This window comes from Strix aluco, chromosome 10 (genome assembly GCF_031877795.1).
Source record: "Strix aluco isolate bStrAlu1 chromosome 10, bStrAlu1.hap1, whole genome shotgun sequence".
Taxonomy (NCBI): domain Eukaryota; kingdom Metazoa; phylum Chordata; class Aves; order Strigiformes; family Strigidae; genus Strix; species Strix aluco.
Window position 1 is genome coordinate 24,210,287 of NC_133940.1, and position 15,264 is coordinate 24,225,550.

Sequence of the window (15,264 nt, forward strand, 5' to 3'; positions counted from 1 at the left end):
TTACTACCAAGATTATTTTATGTGCTTGCAGCTTCAAATAATTCACACTTTTTATCACCAGGAAACTCAGGTGAATACACAGTTTAGGTTTGGGAAAATAGAAAATGGCAAAGGATCCAGTGCAAATTAGCATGCATAACCCAGCCTAAAATCACACTGATGTCAAGGACATCAGGCAACTCTTCATATTGACAGAAATATGTAATTACAACTAGTGCTGCCATTTACAGGTTCCTTCATGAAACCGAGTAGATCTCCAAAATCTGAGGAAGAAAGTAGCTGTTGCCAACCCACAAAGGATTTCATATGTTTCCCCCTCCAAAATAGTTATGGCTGAGGTTGTAAGAACTACATCAATCAAAGCTGTATGTATTAAAAGAAGAGGAAGATCTGCCATAACTGTGGTTCACAGAATGATGGATGGCATCCTTAATCTGTTCTTATGGGTCACAAAATAGTCTATTAAAAATTATAATTCCCTCGGTGATCAGACTAAGAAATAATTCCCTCAGTGATCAGACTAAGAAATACCTGAGTATATCTAACTTTTGTGAGGCTCATCAACAGGTATTTTACTACCATAGTAACTTAATAAGTTTCCAAGAGTATTTTGAAATTTCATCATTTCAACTTCACTGTCCCTTAGAGGTTCCCTACACTTCTGTCTTCCCTATCAGACATACTTGTAATGTCACAGTCTGACATATTTATTATATATACATATAACAACATACACAGCAGTTAGAGATGTCCTGACCAAGTTATCACTTCTGTCACTGAAGCATCCCAAATTTTTCAGAAAGTAGTTTCTGTTGGTTGATTAATATCTCCATCAACCACTGTCTCACAGTTCAGCAGATCAAAGTGATGACTTTTGCTTCAGCAATGACTAAATCAAGACATAGATCCAATACTCAGAAGTGCCTGAATTTTCAGAATTTAGTTCATCTTGCAATAGCCATACTATACCACCTGCCAGCCTCATCTAAATGACTTACTCTAAACCTTTTTCCAATGATTTCTTTCAAGCTTTTTTAGCGTTTATAATACAATAAACCTAAAAGTACTGTACCTGCCAAAATGAATTACATATAAGGAACTGAGTCTGTACACATTTTTTGCAGACTCATGTTGCACTATTTTTGATTCAGACATTATTTTTTAAATACTCATTTTTGTTAAGTGCAGTACAACAAAAATACAAACATTGACATTAAGGGGACTCATAACAAATGACACTTATATAAAGCCATAAGCTTTCATGAAATTTAACAGGCAAATATTCTGGGTTTTTGTATTTTCCCATTGAACAATAACCAAAACCTGAAACCTGCTTTAAGTTAGCAAAGTAAAAAAACATCCAAAGAAAGCAGCTACTGAACAAATTGTATAACACAGTACATGAAGCTGACCAGTCCCAAATAGCAATAATATTTTGTTAATTAAGATTTTTTTGTAATTTAAAAATAAAAACTACACAGTGATTGCAAAAAGCACTACTCCAACACAGAATTGGAGCCAAATTCCGTTCACATTGTTAGAAACTTCTTAACCGAATTTGAGCTGTGTAATGCAATACAATCACAAAACCAGACTGTCCTATCACAACAAAATTACCAGCATATTTACCTTGGTTTTCCAACTTAATGGATAGTAAAATGAGTTTCAGGTTTAGTCCACCACTCTATAATGAATAAACAATTTTTATCATAAATTCAGGCAAATTTCAGTCAGATTTTTTTCTTTTTACTAAACTCTTCCTTCAGTGCTTTAACTTCTGTTTATTGTCTCAGTTTGCCTGACTGCATTTTAAAGTTTAGATGAGCAGAAAGTGAAAAGGATCTCTTCTTCTGACTGGAATTCATGCTTAGTGTGATTGTCTTAAAATATAACCGGGTCTTTTCCCAGTGCTGAAGGTTCAACTCAGTAACAGTTAGTTAACTGTACAGGCTGGTTGATGCTTAACCACATCTGCTTGATGAGCCACAAAATACAGAATGTTAAATAAGAAGTAATAGGCCCCAAACTCCACCCACATCATGATGCTGAACAGCCTTACTATAATAGATTCATTTCTGCAACAGCTTTTCTAATTCTTCTGCTCCTCCTCCTCTCTATTTAAGTATTTAAAATCTGCTTGAATAAACCGAAGTTGATGAAAAGGACATAATCACTCCTTTAAAAAGTTTATTTTGTGCAACTGTGGTAAAGACCGAGTTTTTAGCTTAAGCTCATTGTTTGCTTTTAGGTTTCTGATAGAATAATCATCCTTGAATTCCACTATATTTTGAATATTGGATGTGACTAGTTTTAATGACCCTAATATTCAACAAAATTTAAGAAAACATGAATGAGGTACAAACTGTTACTATAACCAGTCTTTAACAAAAATGGTACTGTTTTCAAAAACACAAGATTCCTGAAAGCAGACAAGCTTTAGGCTCTTCGAGAGTTCAATTCACTTTGAAAGTGGGACTTGTGCACCCAAACTATGGAAATCCTTTTGAAAATATTAGTCCTGCCTCAGTTCCATGGTAAAAATTTTTAGTTTACAGCTTTTCAACTGCAATTAACAGAGTTAATTCAAAGACACATTGTTTTCAAAGAACCGAAACTGAGTTTCTGCATCATTGAAGAACATGAATTCTTTATTATTCTATTCTTGTTTCCTCATTGTTGGAAAAAGAAGGCAGGGATTATTAAGAAGTTTTCACCTACATGTTAAAATGACACTTCTATTTCTATTAGAAAGTATCCTTCCACTCTCATGCTCCAATAAACAATTCAGCTGAATTTAGAAAGTGAGAAGAGTGGGCACCACAAAAATTCATCTTCTTTGTTTGCAGGGACAGGAGAAGAAAGCAGGAATTTTTAGGCACTTTGATTAAAACATTCAGAAGTGACACAGGCAACACCCAAACTCTTTAGAGAGTGACTGGTATTTCGTCACCAAGAATATCTCTTCCTTTAGCACACAAGCTTCAGATTGTTCAGTGACGCTCACGGCTCCACACTGACACAGCACCACAGCCAGAAGATGTTACTGGTTCATTTCTCATCAGAAGACTATCAACGTTGGGCACATCCTAACCTTATTCCTCAGTTAAGAAGACAACAGATTCTGACCACACACCAGTGATACATTTCTTTGACACAGACTGTTAATGTCTTTGCTTTCTGACTCACAGTCACTTTTTTTAAAGTGGTCAAATTTTTTTTCTGATATGCCAAATGTCTTTTTTTTCACCCCCTTTGTAGCTTGAAACACCTTGAGTTAATGTTCTGTGCACTCATCTCAAACATACTTTGTATTATGCTTTAGGGTACTTTCAGAGCAGCTCTTGAAAATAGTTTTCTTTGTATATGTAGATAAAGCTAGACTGTGAAAGATAGAAACTAACTGTTACTTGACTGAATATATTGTCAAAAAATAATGAATATAACTGATGGCCCACAATTCTGTAGCCTTTTGAAGAGGTATTTAAAAGAATTTTTTTGTTAAGAAAGTGTGGTTTACAGTGTTCTCCTAGATGGATTGTCTTTCTAAAGAGTTTATACATGAAAAATGAGAAGACAAGGGAAGAATATGTGAATACCAAAATGTTATGATAGTTCCATTTTGTAGTCATTATTATTCCAGATTGATTATATACAATTGAAATACACTTATTTTCCAGTATGTAAGGACCCTTCTGTAAGGTTTACTCCCCAGGTTTAACTAATGCCATAGACAATTGCACATGTACACATATGTGATTTTTTTTCCTGAGTTTATGGTGGAACCATAGAAGATAAAGTAGTAATACCTGCTACTTCAGCTGCTATTTGGCCAGAGGCAAAGGTCATTCTCAATTATCTTAGAAAACTGTAACAAATTAACTAGGACAACAAAACCCTTGATTTACTTTATATCCAGTTATCTTTAATAAGTCATAAGATTACAGATCTCCTAAACACGAATTTTAAAAATAATTCTCTGATAATAAGACATGAACGTACGCTTGTCTGACAAGCACTTAGCTGATCTCCCGTAGTAGAATCCCAACCACAGGAAATATATGAAACCCTTAGCTGGAATCCATTTGTTCTGGAAAAGTCTCACATGCGGACAAGGCAGGGACATGAACAGAAAATTCATTTTAGGCACTTCATTCCCAATTTTCATCCCAGAAATTATTGCTGTGTTGCTTTGTATTCTAGATCTTAATTTACAACACATTGCCATGTACATTTTCCAAGGGTCAATTAAACGACTGACAAAGTAAAGCCATTACTTCATTTAATGATAGCTTTAGTTTCATGCCTTACATCTTGCATATATTTATAAATTACTGGCAGCAACTGTAATCTGAACAAACTACTACAGCGAGGTCCCAGATTCTTTGAGTCCAGAGTTATAGATGCACATTACAGTTCCTATTAAGTCACCATTTAATGAAGTTTCAAAACACTGGAGTTCCTCTGCACTTTTCTTTAGGGAATGCTATGGCACACTCATTGGCTATACAGCATTGACAAGTGAAGTCTAGGTCTTTCATCATAAACATCATACAAGTCCTAAGAAAATCTCGTTACAATCTGTGAATCCTACCTGCGCCCTGACATAATGCTTCCTATTGAAGCTACGCTCCATTTCGGGAAGAAAATACCAGCATACTAAGTAAAACCAATGATCCAGGTAACCGTGTGCCTGTCAGGACACACAGTTTCATACTTGTTTGTCAAAAGACAGGAAGATGCATATTTTTGCAATCACAAAATCTGCATAAATGACTAAACATGGGTTTAAACTGTGTCTTCCATTAGCAGAGGTAAAACTTGGTTCCTTCCCAAAGTCATGAAATTTCCTTTCTCGGGCAGATCATCAAAAAATGTGACGACCTAATGACATCTGAGTTACAGGCTAAAGGCAGGGGTTGACTTTTTTATGACTGTTGCCTATGCTCCATTTTAACGGAACCTGCAATTATGGCATCCCCCAAATATTTTTCACTTCTCTTTTGGTGGGCATGTATGCATCTTATGTGCCAGGGACTAAAGCTGGAAACAAGACTGTACCTGGCTTCAGTGTGCCCACATATGTGATCGTAGATCCAAGAGATCATAGATTTCCACACATAATCATTTATTTATTTAACAAGATAGCACAGAGCAGTAACAATGACGGTGTAAGTAGTTGGCTAAATGAAATAGGCTGTGCCTAAAGCATTCCAAACTTTTGCTTGAATTTTTTTTCCCTTTAGCATGTATTTCCTGCTACTTCAGTAGACAGCATAAAGCGCACATAATTACTAATTAAATTCTTACAAAAATAATAAAACTATGTCCTTAAGGATGTAACAGATAAACACTGATACACAAACAGACTACATCACCAATGACATCTTATTTCTAGACCAGCTTGGAGGATGAAAATCATCCCCAGAACAACCATATCAAATCAAAGTAGTACACAATGCAAGATGTTCCCCTGGCAGGAAAATGAAGCAGGCAGTTTCTCAGCACACTGAACTGCCATATTAAACCCCACAGTGATGGGTTTTAAATACCATGGGCCACCTCTGTTCATAATTTCACTACTGAATTTGGAAGTTTCCAACAATTTCAATGTTGATCTGTCTCTCTGAGAACATATTGGGCTTTCTGCTGAGCTGGTGATGTAGGTTCCCTTGAAATTTTATAATCCTTGCGGACTCTATCGCAACTTCAATGAAGGAAAACAACAGCCATTTACAAAGAACTTCCCCGAAAAGTTAGGAAAGCCCTTGCTGTTAAACAGGTGAAGTTCTGCCATCCTTGCAAGCAAAACTCCTCTACAGCAATGCCTTCTATACCACGTTAACATGCTGAACTCCTAAACAAGTGGCAGAAGTTAAAGTATGTACCTTATGAAATGCAGGAAGGAATTACTGAAGACCCTGTTCCGACAGGAATTTTTTCACAGACTGCAGGAAGCTTTGGCTCAGGCCAGATTGGATCAAGAAGGCTAAATCTTACATAATCTATGGCAAAACATGGGGTTTTTTTCTAAGTGTATCTGAAACAAAGTAATTTTCAACAGGATATTTATTAAAAGCAATGACAAAAGACTTCAAATGACAATAATGCTTAATTATGACACAGCTACAGAAAACCCTTTACAGTTTCTTATTTACTGTCAAAACTACCATGATTTGGTTGTATCTACAGACTAAATGCCACAGTCTTTTTTTATCTGTATTCTAATTCTTACGTTAATTTTCCCTGGACCTTCATGAAACCTCCTGTGCAAATGAGGTGGGTTTGGTGGGGTTTTTTCATTCAAATGTGAAACCTTACTGTGTGATTGTGAGAACAGGATTTGTTTCCCTTATTTGGAAACATTAGCCTTTCTCTAAAAAGTTTTTTGAAACTTAAAAAATACATATATATCTTCCATTCACTCGTGCCAGAGGTGGTAAATATCACTCAAAATGTGTTTTCCACTAATCCTGCTTTTACTCACAGTATAACACCTTAAAGACAAATTTAAGGACAGTTTAAACTCCTCTTTCAGTGGAGCTTTTAAATGTGCAAAAGCTATAGAAGCTTTTATGCTTCCTGGCAAATCTCTCTGCTAATTCAGAGAGTGTAACTGAGAAAGCGTGTTTTAAACCTATTTTCCTTACTTTACCGTTGGATAATGAGAATGGGAGTCTCCCCACAGATCTGAAGGGATAATCAAATTCCCGTTTCCACCTTAAATTTTCTGCTTCGTAGTACCTGCCTCTATGTTTGCAGGGAGCATGAATTTTCAGAAGACCCAAGAAAGATACAGTCACCACTACTTCAGGGCACTGAGGAAAGACAACTGTTACAAATTTCCTCCCAGTGATCTCATTGCAGAAAGAGGTAATTGGGACAGAAAACTGTTCATCTCCCTTATGAATTTTTATTTAAATGCCAAAACTTTCAAACAATACTCATATATTCCATCCAATCCAAAATACTCAGACTACAGCAAGCTGTATCTTGAACCTCCTACTTGAACATAGGTACTAGATAGCACGTGCAACTGTAACATTGAATCCACATGTATTTTTAATTCTACTCTTTTAACTTCTAACCTGAAATATGCACAAAGTAATTTTAGGGATTCACATACTCTGTCTGCAGAGACAAAGCAACTACTTCACTGTTAGAAGACAGTTATCTGGCTGAGACAGGCCATTGTAAAAGATTTTGGGATGCTCTAGAAGAAGGGGATCTGTTTAAGTGTAAACTGACCATTAGTCCCACCAGCTGTCCCGGTGACCGAAAGCTCTTCTCAGGTGGGCTACCTGGCAAGTGTGCTTTAGCAGCAGCATGCCCCAGATGCTTTGAACACCTGTGTCATTATTCAAAACTGTATAGTTCTTTTTCGCTTATTGAAAGGATAACTTCCCTGGTTAAGATACAAGGTTTGGGGGGGTGGTGTTCTTGTAACTTAACCCTCACAAGAACTAACTGGAATAATGCCAAAGGCATTAGTTCCAACCCAGTCTAAAACTAAACCATTAAACTGTGATCTGACTAATTCCAGTTCTGAGCCAGTGCTGTTCTCCTTTAAGAAAAGCCCTACTGCCTGCTTAACAATCACAGGCCCCTTGAAACTCCAGGTATAAACTCACCTGGATCTAGAGGGGGCTTTCCAAATGTGAAAGGATTTTTTTTTTCCCTTTTCATCTCTAAATTTTTCAGACAGGCATTATTTTCTACTAAGCTTTCTATAAATTCAACTTAACAGTGCTCTATTAGCAAATGCCAATTGTTATTATACTCCATTGCTTAGGATATCTTTTTTTTTTTACTATATATATGTGTTTAACTTAAGCTTAGAGCCGGTCTTTAAAACTAACTGCTAAATTACTAAGCAAATGGGTGTTTTATTGGAAAGACTGACATATTCTTAACTATGGGAGTGTGAATGGCTCCAGTATAAGATTACTCAAGTCCATGTAGAATACAAATGCAATACAGGACCACAGGTTCAGATCTTTGATCTCCTTTTTTGCAGAGGCTGTGATGTATAAAGCCAATTCCACTGAGCAGACAGTACTACACTGAATATAAATTATCCTTTAACTATAGCAAGGCTCACATTTAAAGAAATGCTGCAAGGATGAACAATGCAGCCATGAAGCAGAGTTCTTCTGTAGCAAAAATACAGACCAAGATCTGCATGGATAACCATGGTTTCGAAAGACTAATTTTTCCTCAGCTGTTATTTGATAAAAAATAGAGTCAAATCTGGAGCATTTGTACATACAGAAGTACAATTAAAGCACACTGCTTGCTCTTTCTATAAAAAAAGTGAGCTAGAAATACTTGCTTTATTTTCCAGATTAAGCATCGTTCCCCTAAGAAGCATAACAAATGCTTTTAAAATGTGGAAACCAAAAGTCTCAACTGAATATGGCTTGAAATTTAAACACATCTTTTCCAGATATCTCTTTAGAGGAAGAACCTTCTGCCTACTGAGCTAACACTAAGCTCCCTGGAGTTTAGCCATGAATATTCTAAACCCATCTCTTACAATTTGCTAAAAGTCATCTTTTGCCAAAATAAAATGCTTAAGAGGAATTCAATACGCTTACACTGCTCTTCATTTTATTTAAAATAAGTGTTTCCGTCTCAACTTTGTGCCAAATATACAGCAAGAAAGAGACTGAACTGTGGAGCTATTACCTCAGATTTTGTACACAACTCAAGTGGGAAAACAAATTACTTCTGAGAACATCAGGTATTTGGTGTTGGCTTATTCTATGTAATTTTGTATTTAACCAGCTCTTTTGCTGTTACAGCTACATACTGTTGAGTATTCTTACAGGAATTTCTCTGCTGCTTGTATCAGTTATAACTTAGGTGGTTCTAAGAAATGGTGCTTTCCCACTCTGTGATGTTTATTTGTATGCCAACTTTGTTTGTGTGTGTGTGTGTAAATGTTAGTAAATAAATAAATAACTTTTTTCCTATCTTACCTCTTTTGACCTGTGTAATCTGACAGATCACTGCTACTTCCACTGCTGACAAGCAAAAAGTTAAAATTTATCTTTGGCTTAATCTTACTGTTCTCTTTAGGTTTCCTTTCAGTAAGGCTTGAAGAAGGTGCTCCTTGTGGCTCAGTTCTCTATGCCAGAATAAAATTTAACACAAAAAGAATGCAAGGGCGGGTTGATAGTATCTACTGTCCTCAGCTCTGCTTTGGTTCAATAAACTTGAACATCTTCTCCCCTCCTTTGCCAATTGAGATAAGCAGCAACAATTACTCAAAATGTATTATCAACTCAAGCTCGGAAAGACAGGATCAGAGGAGTCGAGTCCATCTCTCAAGCTCACAGTGTCTCTCAGTGTCCGAGAGGGGCACGTAAGTCCCTGTTTGCCTCTTGACATACACCTCGGAGCTACTCTTACAGGCAACTACGCCAAGGTTGCAAAAGGAAAGTGGGATAAATCCTCTGCTTTCCAGATCGCCTACAGGGTTTCTGCTTGTAACTAGCAGGCTGTAAGCTTTGTGCCATTATGGCAAAAGTCACAATAGAACCATCCTTCTCTTCCCCAAACGATAAAATTCTCTCCTTGCTTTTCTGTGCTCTCCTCTCTCCTTGCCTTTCTGTGGTCTCCATAGCTGAAACCAAGAATTCATTGGACATCACTGCAATGCCTCTAACCAATTCGAACTGTATCCAGAGCTTGAGTGAATTAAAATACATTTCAGCTTGATCTGGTTTTTATCCCATTCCAGTACTCCACATATACAGCAACTTTAAGCTTACAGACATCCCTTCATGGTTCAAGAAAATCCTTCAAAGAACTTCATTTACGATCCAGCATAGTTTTTGCTTCCTCGTCTCTCCCCAGCAGCTAGGCATTTTGATGCAATCCTCATTTAATGCAATCTCCATTACAGGATTATGATCACATCAATAAAATGTTCCATATGTTTTTTTTTTTTTTTCATCCCTCTCCCTCTCTCATTAATACTAGGCACTATATCTTCGAAAAACAACAAATCAAGCAGGATGATGGGATGCTCTAGGGAGGTGGTGGGGGGCACACATTCAACAAAATGCAGCAGCCAATGCAAACTGCCCAGCAGAGCCCGAAAGCGGAGATCTCCTCATTCCTGAGCTGTGAGTTAGCTCACTGCCCGCACCGAGCAGGGATCACAAACGTGCTGTGCTATCAGACTAGAAATAAATACATCCTTTGCCATCACTTGTGAGCTCCACGTACTTTTTACAGGAGCAGACTTGCATTTTACTCGAGCAGTTCCAGCCTATCCATGCTGCTCTGGGTGAACTGCTGATGCTCTGCTGAAAGGGGGATGCTGGACAAAAGAGATCACAGAAAAGGACAACCCCCCCCCCCCCCTTATTTTCCCCGAGCCCCCTTCTTACCTTCAATGCCTTCTCTGCACAAGATGTCAATCTACATGGGCTCCTCAGCACATCATCAAGGCGTTTAGAGTAGTGAAGCCTGCCCCACTGCATGGAAGTTAGACCGCTTTGCAACAGCAGATCCTCGATCCAAAATACGAACCGCTTCTTCCCATGCAGTGTGCCGAGCACGATTCGTAAGCGACTTCCACATAGGGAATAAAATTGGAAAAGAATGGGGGGGGGGGGGGGGGAAGGGAAAGGTATCCTAACTTTTAGGCAAGCCTGAGTTTGTTTTATTTCTGTTGGGTTTAGTTAATTGCCTGCTTTCGCAGCTGCCAAAGGATGGCAACGCAATCGCGCCCTGGAATCGCACCAGTCCGCAGAGGTCCTGCCGCGTAACCTAAGTTGCGCGGAGAGACCCTGAACTCGGCGCCGCTGCGGCGCGCAGCTCGGCGGAGCTCCGAGGGGAGCGGAGCGCCCGGTCCCCGCCGCGGGGAAACCGCCGCCGCCGCCGCTGGGCGCTCGCCCGGCTCCCGGCGGGGCCGGCTGCTGGCCCGGCGCGGCCGCTGCGGCGCCCCTGGGGGGGCTCGGGCTGCGCTGCCGGCGGCGCCCCGCAGCCCCGCGCTGTCCCGGCGGCGGCGGCTCCGGCTCCGGCTCCAGCTCCAGCTCCGGCTCCGGCTCGGCTCTGCCGCGGCCGCCCGCGCCCCGCTCTGCCGCCGCCAGCCGGCCCTCCCCGCGGCTGACATCACCGCCAGGAGGAGGAGCGACACCGGGGATGCGGGCGGCCGAGCCGAGGGGGGTTCCCCCTCCCGGAGCCGCCCTGCCTCTTCCTCTCGGAGAATCCCCCGAAAGCGGCGGCGTTGGACGCTCCGCCGCCTCGCCGCGGGGGGCGGCCCCGGTCCCTGCCGAGCCCCCACCCCTCCTTCTCCCCCCCCCCCCCCCCCCGCGCCCCACGGGCGGCACCGGCCCTCGGGCGCGGAGCGGGGCGCAGCGCTCCCAGCTCGGGGTGGCCGGGCAGCGCTGCGCGGCCGCTGGCCCCTGCCTCCCGCCGCTTCCCGCCTGCAGCGGGGGGGTGAGGGAGCCCCCGCCGGCGCCCCGGCTGGGAGAGCGCCCGTGCCCGCCGCCCCCGGCTCCCCGCGCCGCCCCCGGCTCCGCCACCCGCAGCGGGGTCTCCGGCCTCGGCAGTGCGGCGGGTGCCCCCTCCGCCCTCCCCCGGCGGAGCCCGAGGAGCTGCCGGCGGAGCACCCGCTCCCGCTGAGGAACCGCCGCCGCGCGGAGGCTCCGCGGGGCCGGGCGGAGGGACGCGCTGCCCGGGCTCGGCGCCCGGCGCGGGGAGGGGGGGGATAGTGGGGAGCGGACGAGGACCCGGGGCCGGCGGCCAAGCGGCGCCTTCCCCGGCGGCTGGTGCCGGGCGAGGCAGCGCGGAGGCGGGCGGGCGTCCCGCACCCTTCGGCGGGCGCTGCTCGGGGCCGGGGGTCCCCTCGGCGTGGGGGGGGGGGGGGGTCGTGGGACCGGGGGAGCCGAGCCGGGGGGCGACGGGACGGAGCCGCGGGGTCGTGCTGCGGGTCGGGGAGAGGGTGCTGAGGGCACCCGCGGGGGGGAGAGCAGCGCCCGCCTCGGGCCGGGCCCCGATCCCTGAGACGGGGCGGGCGGGTCGGCGGGGCCGGTCCCGGAGGGGCCGCGTGGGGGCCCCCACGGGAGGCGCCGCCGCGGTGGGGGGGGGGGCTGGGGGCCGAGTCCCGGGGCGAGGGGCCAGGCTTTGCCAGGTGGGATCGCTTGGGGGGGCAGGATCAGTGATGGCCAAGTGAGATTGTGGCGGTGAGTTCGGCTGCTGATGAACGCTTGCGTGGAAATACAGTTTAATTAATAGTTAATTTGTGGTGTTGATTTTAATAATTTGAGTATCTTGAATTATTTGCAGCATTTTGCCAGATGCCTGCAGTAGGCACTTCTCAGTGAACACAATAATTATTAGTAAATAATTTAGCATTTTCTCTGTACTTTGCTGTCGGGTGAGGAGGTGGTTTTAAACTCTTCTGAGGAGCAAGAAGAGAAATTGCACTTACCCTAACGGCACACATTTTTGCATGTGTTCTTCTTTAAAAATAGTATGAAAATGTATGTGAAAGCCTTGTTTTACCTTTTTCACTGTAGCAAGATGTAGGTGATGTCTCACTTCTATTGCTAAATATAGTTTAAACGCCATAATTCTCTGAAATAAAGGTATAGAAGAGAGGATGAGAGAGTTCTAAAAACAGCTTCTAAAAATCCCCAGTCACTCAGCGAATTGTATCCATCTTACCCATTAACTCATATATTCAGTGACATTCTTTGAACATGGACTCGGAATGAACAATTGCATGGCCATTAACCATGCTAAAATACTACAGAACAGCCCTAATTTCTTTTCTTCTAGGTTAAATTTCCATATTGTATTTCAGTTGCCTGGCTGTGACCAAATGCCCATTGTATTTTACTATACTGGGTGCTAAATTCTGTGAATTTAGTGAAGTTGTGACTTCATTATTTTTGTCCCATACACAGCAGAGGTACCTCATTATGTACAAACAGAACACTACCCACAAATTCGAGTTCACGTCCCGGCTGCAGTGCAGCACGCTGCTCAGAGCAATGCTTACCAGTCAGTTATGCTTATCAACATTTCTGGAAATTTTGTAATAAAGTGTGAAAAAAAGCATATATGAACAACAAAAGGACAAAAAATGACAGCAGCATGCAGCTATGCGTGTTTGGTTTACATCACGTTGATGGCATACAGATTAGGACTGGTTGTCAATCCTTTTAATACCTGTTTCACTGAGCTGACATTGCAATGGATTTCTAAAACAGCAACGTCCATAAAGGCACGTCCTAATAGACAACTGTATTTTACACCAAAGAAGAGGCAAATGATGAAGGAATTTCTGTGTATTGTTTGGCCACTGTCATGTTCTTTGTCCTTCTTGCTTCAGATTAAATGAAAATAAAGGTTATTACTTGAAAATAAATGCTGAATGGAGTTTGAATATTACTGGAAGACAAAGTGACCTACGTGATGGTTTGTCCTGTGCAGGAGCGATCAACTGCGATAGCATCAGCCATTCCAGAAAGGGAAGCAAAGAGCATGTCTGGGGGGGATGACCCGTCCTGCTTTTCAAAGTGGTGGCTAAGATAAGCTACAATGGATCCAGCAGTTCAGCCTCAGCTATGTTCAAAATATACAGTCAGAAGTTACATTTAGTGAAAATTGTTATTTCATTTAAAAATAAAAAAATAAAACCAAGGTGGAAGGAGTAGATGGCTTATTTAACCGATATTGGAGGTGAACTGGTACCCTTGAAAAGGGCAAAACCCCTTTACAAGCCAAAGCACTTACATCATGAAGAGTCAAAGACAGAGTAAGATTAACTCTGTCCATGCAGCAGATGCATTACTTTGCTATCAACAAAAATATTGCTGTGTACCAGAAGGTATTGCTGCTACCCTTGATTCAGATCAAGGTCTAAATCCTGAAATTGTTTGTTACTCTAAGCACATGAAGAGGCCCCACAGGAACTATTCACATGTGAAAAGAGCTAGGACCAGAGCCAAAGTTTTGCATACTGTGAAGGTCAAGCTTGCTTCCTTTCTAAAACTTGTACTTAACAGAAAAACTCTCAGAAATATAATTTCCACATAGCACCTTCAGCTGATTCTTCAGGATGCTGTATGCACTGTGGCTGATTTAGAGCAATTTGTGTACTAGCAGGTCCCTGTGACTTTGGTGCTAGTTGCCTTGCAGGCAAGCTACTGCCTTGCAGAGCAGGGGCTGCCCCTGCCTTCCCCTGATTGCAATTATTGTGGTTTCTCTTCCCACAGACGCTGATTTTTTTATAAACTTCTTAAAAGTAGGAAAAAAGTCTCATAGGTATTATACAACCGCTGGCTTTACAGTCGTCATGGAATAACCTGTTAATAAAAATGCACTGCCTGTAGGACGAATTCTCAGCATTTTTGCAAAGGTCACATAAAATATATTGCTTGAGTAGCCTTACTTTGGTCACCCAGATAAGTCATGGAGAGGCCACTGTAGATGACAGTCTCGAAGAAAGATTGTAATTCACTTTTATGACTCTATGCAAGAAAGGGAGAGCCACAAGCCTTCCCTTCACTGCTGGGAATGGGGTATGTGAGGCGACTGGTGCAGGAAACAAAAAGGAGCTGCTCTCAGACTGACAGATAAAGTTGGAGGTCTTTCTCTGCTGAAGGCCTCACATAATTCTGCTTTGTTTCTTTTTTCCTGTCAGAGCAAGAGAAAAACTCAGAAAACAAATTGCAACTACACTGTACCACATCTTTTACTAGGATTTTGCCTCAATCCCAAGACTTTTATTCTCCATATACGAACATGAACAATAGTTTCTCTCCCTTCCTTTTTCCTCATCCTCATTTACTGGAAATGTAAAATAAATCCCACTTGGGATTTTTGAGCACTAGCACTGTTTTTACTCCTGCTTCTCAATAATGGAGATTCCCAAGTTTTACCTTTTCTAGGACCAATGGTTATCTACGTTGTACTGTGCTTCATAAATGCCAATTGATACTGTGTCTGGACTTCGTAATACAAACAGTGGGTCTCTTGGAGCTCCACCTTTTGCCATGGTCTGTAATTTGCAATGGCTGATCAGTTTTTCTAAATTATTCGTAGATTTTTTTTTTTTTTTGCCAAGAAACTGGCATAACTTCAGGTCAAATCACTTTAGGTCAGATACAGTATTAATTAAAAATGGCAGACATATGAAAAAAATCCCTACAGCCACAAATCTAGATGAACAATTGTCACATGACTATATGGTACCTATTCCTTTCATTCCAAGATCAGAGACTTTATACATCTATTGACAAT

At 42.1% G+C, this 15,264-nt stretch overlaps 1 protein-coding gene across 3 annotated transcripts in view; it reads right to left on the reverse strand.

Annotated features, from left to right (window-relative positions):
- The window catches only part of PCDH11X (protocadherin 11 X-linked), a 512,943-nt gene extending 502,375 nt beyond the window's left edge, over window positions 1-10,568 (reverse strand). For all 3 annotated transcript variants that reach the window (XM_074834783.1, XM_074834781.1, XM_074834784.1), the window contains exon 1: window positions 10,398-10,568. The gene's annotated coding sequence lies outside the window, so the exon portion shown is untranslated. The remainder of the gene's footprint in view (window positions 1-10,397) is intronic.
- Between the last annotated feature and the right edge of the window lie 4,696 nt (window positions 10,569-15,264).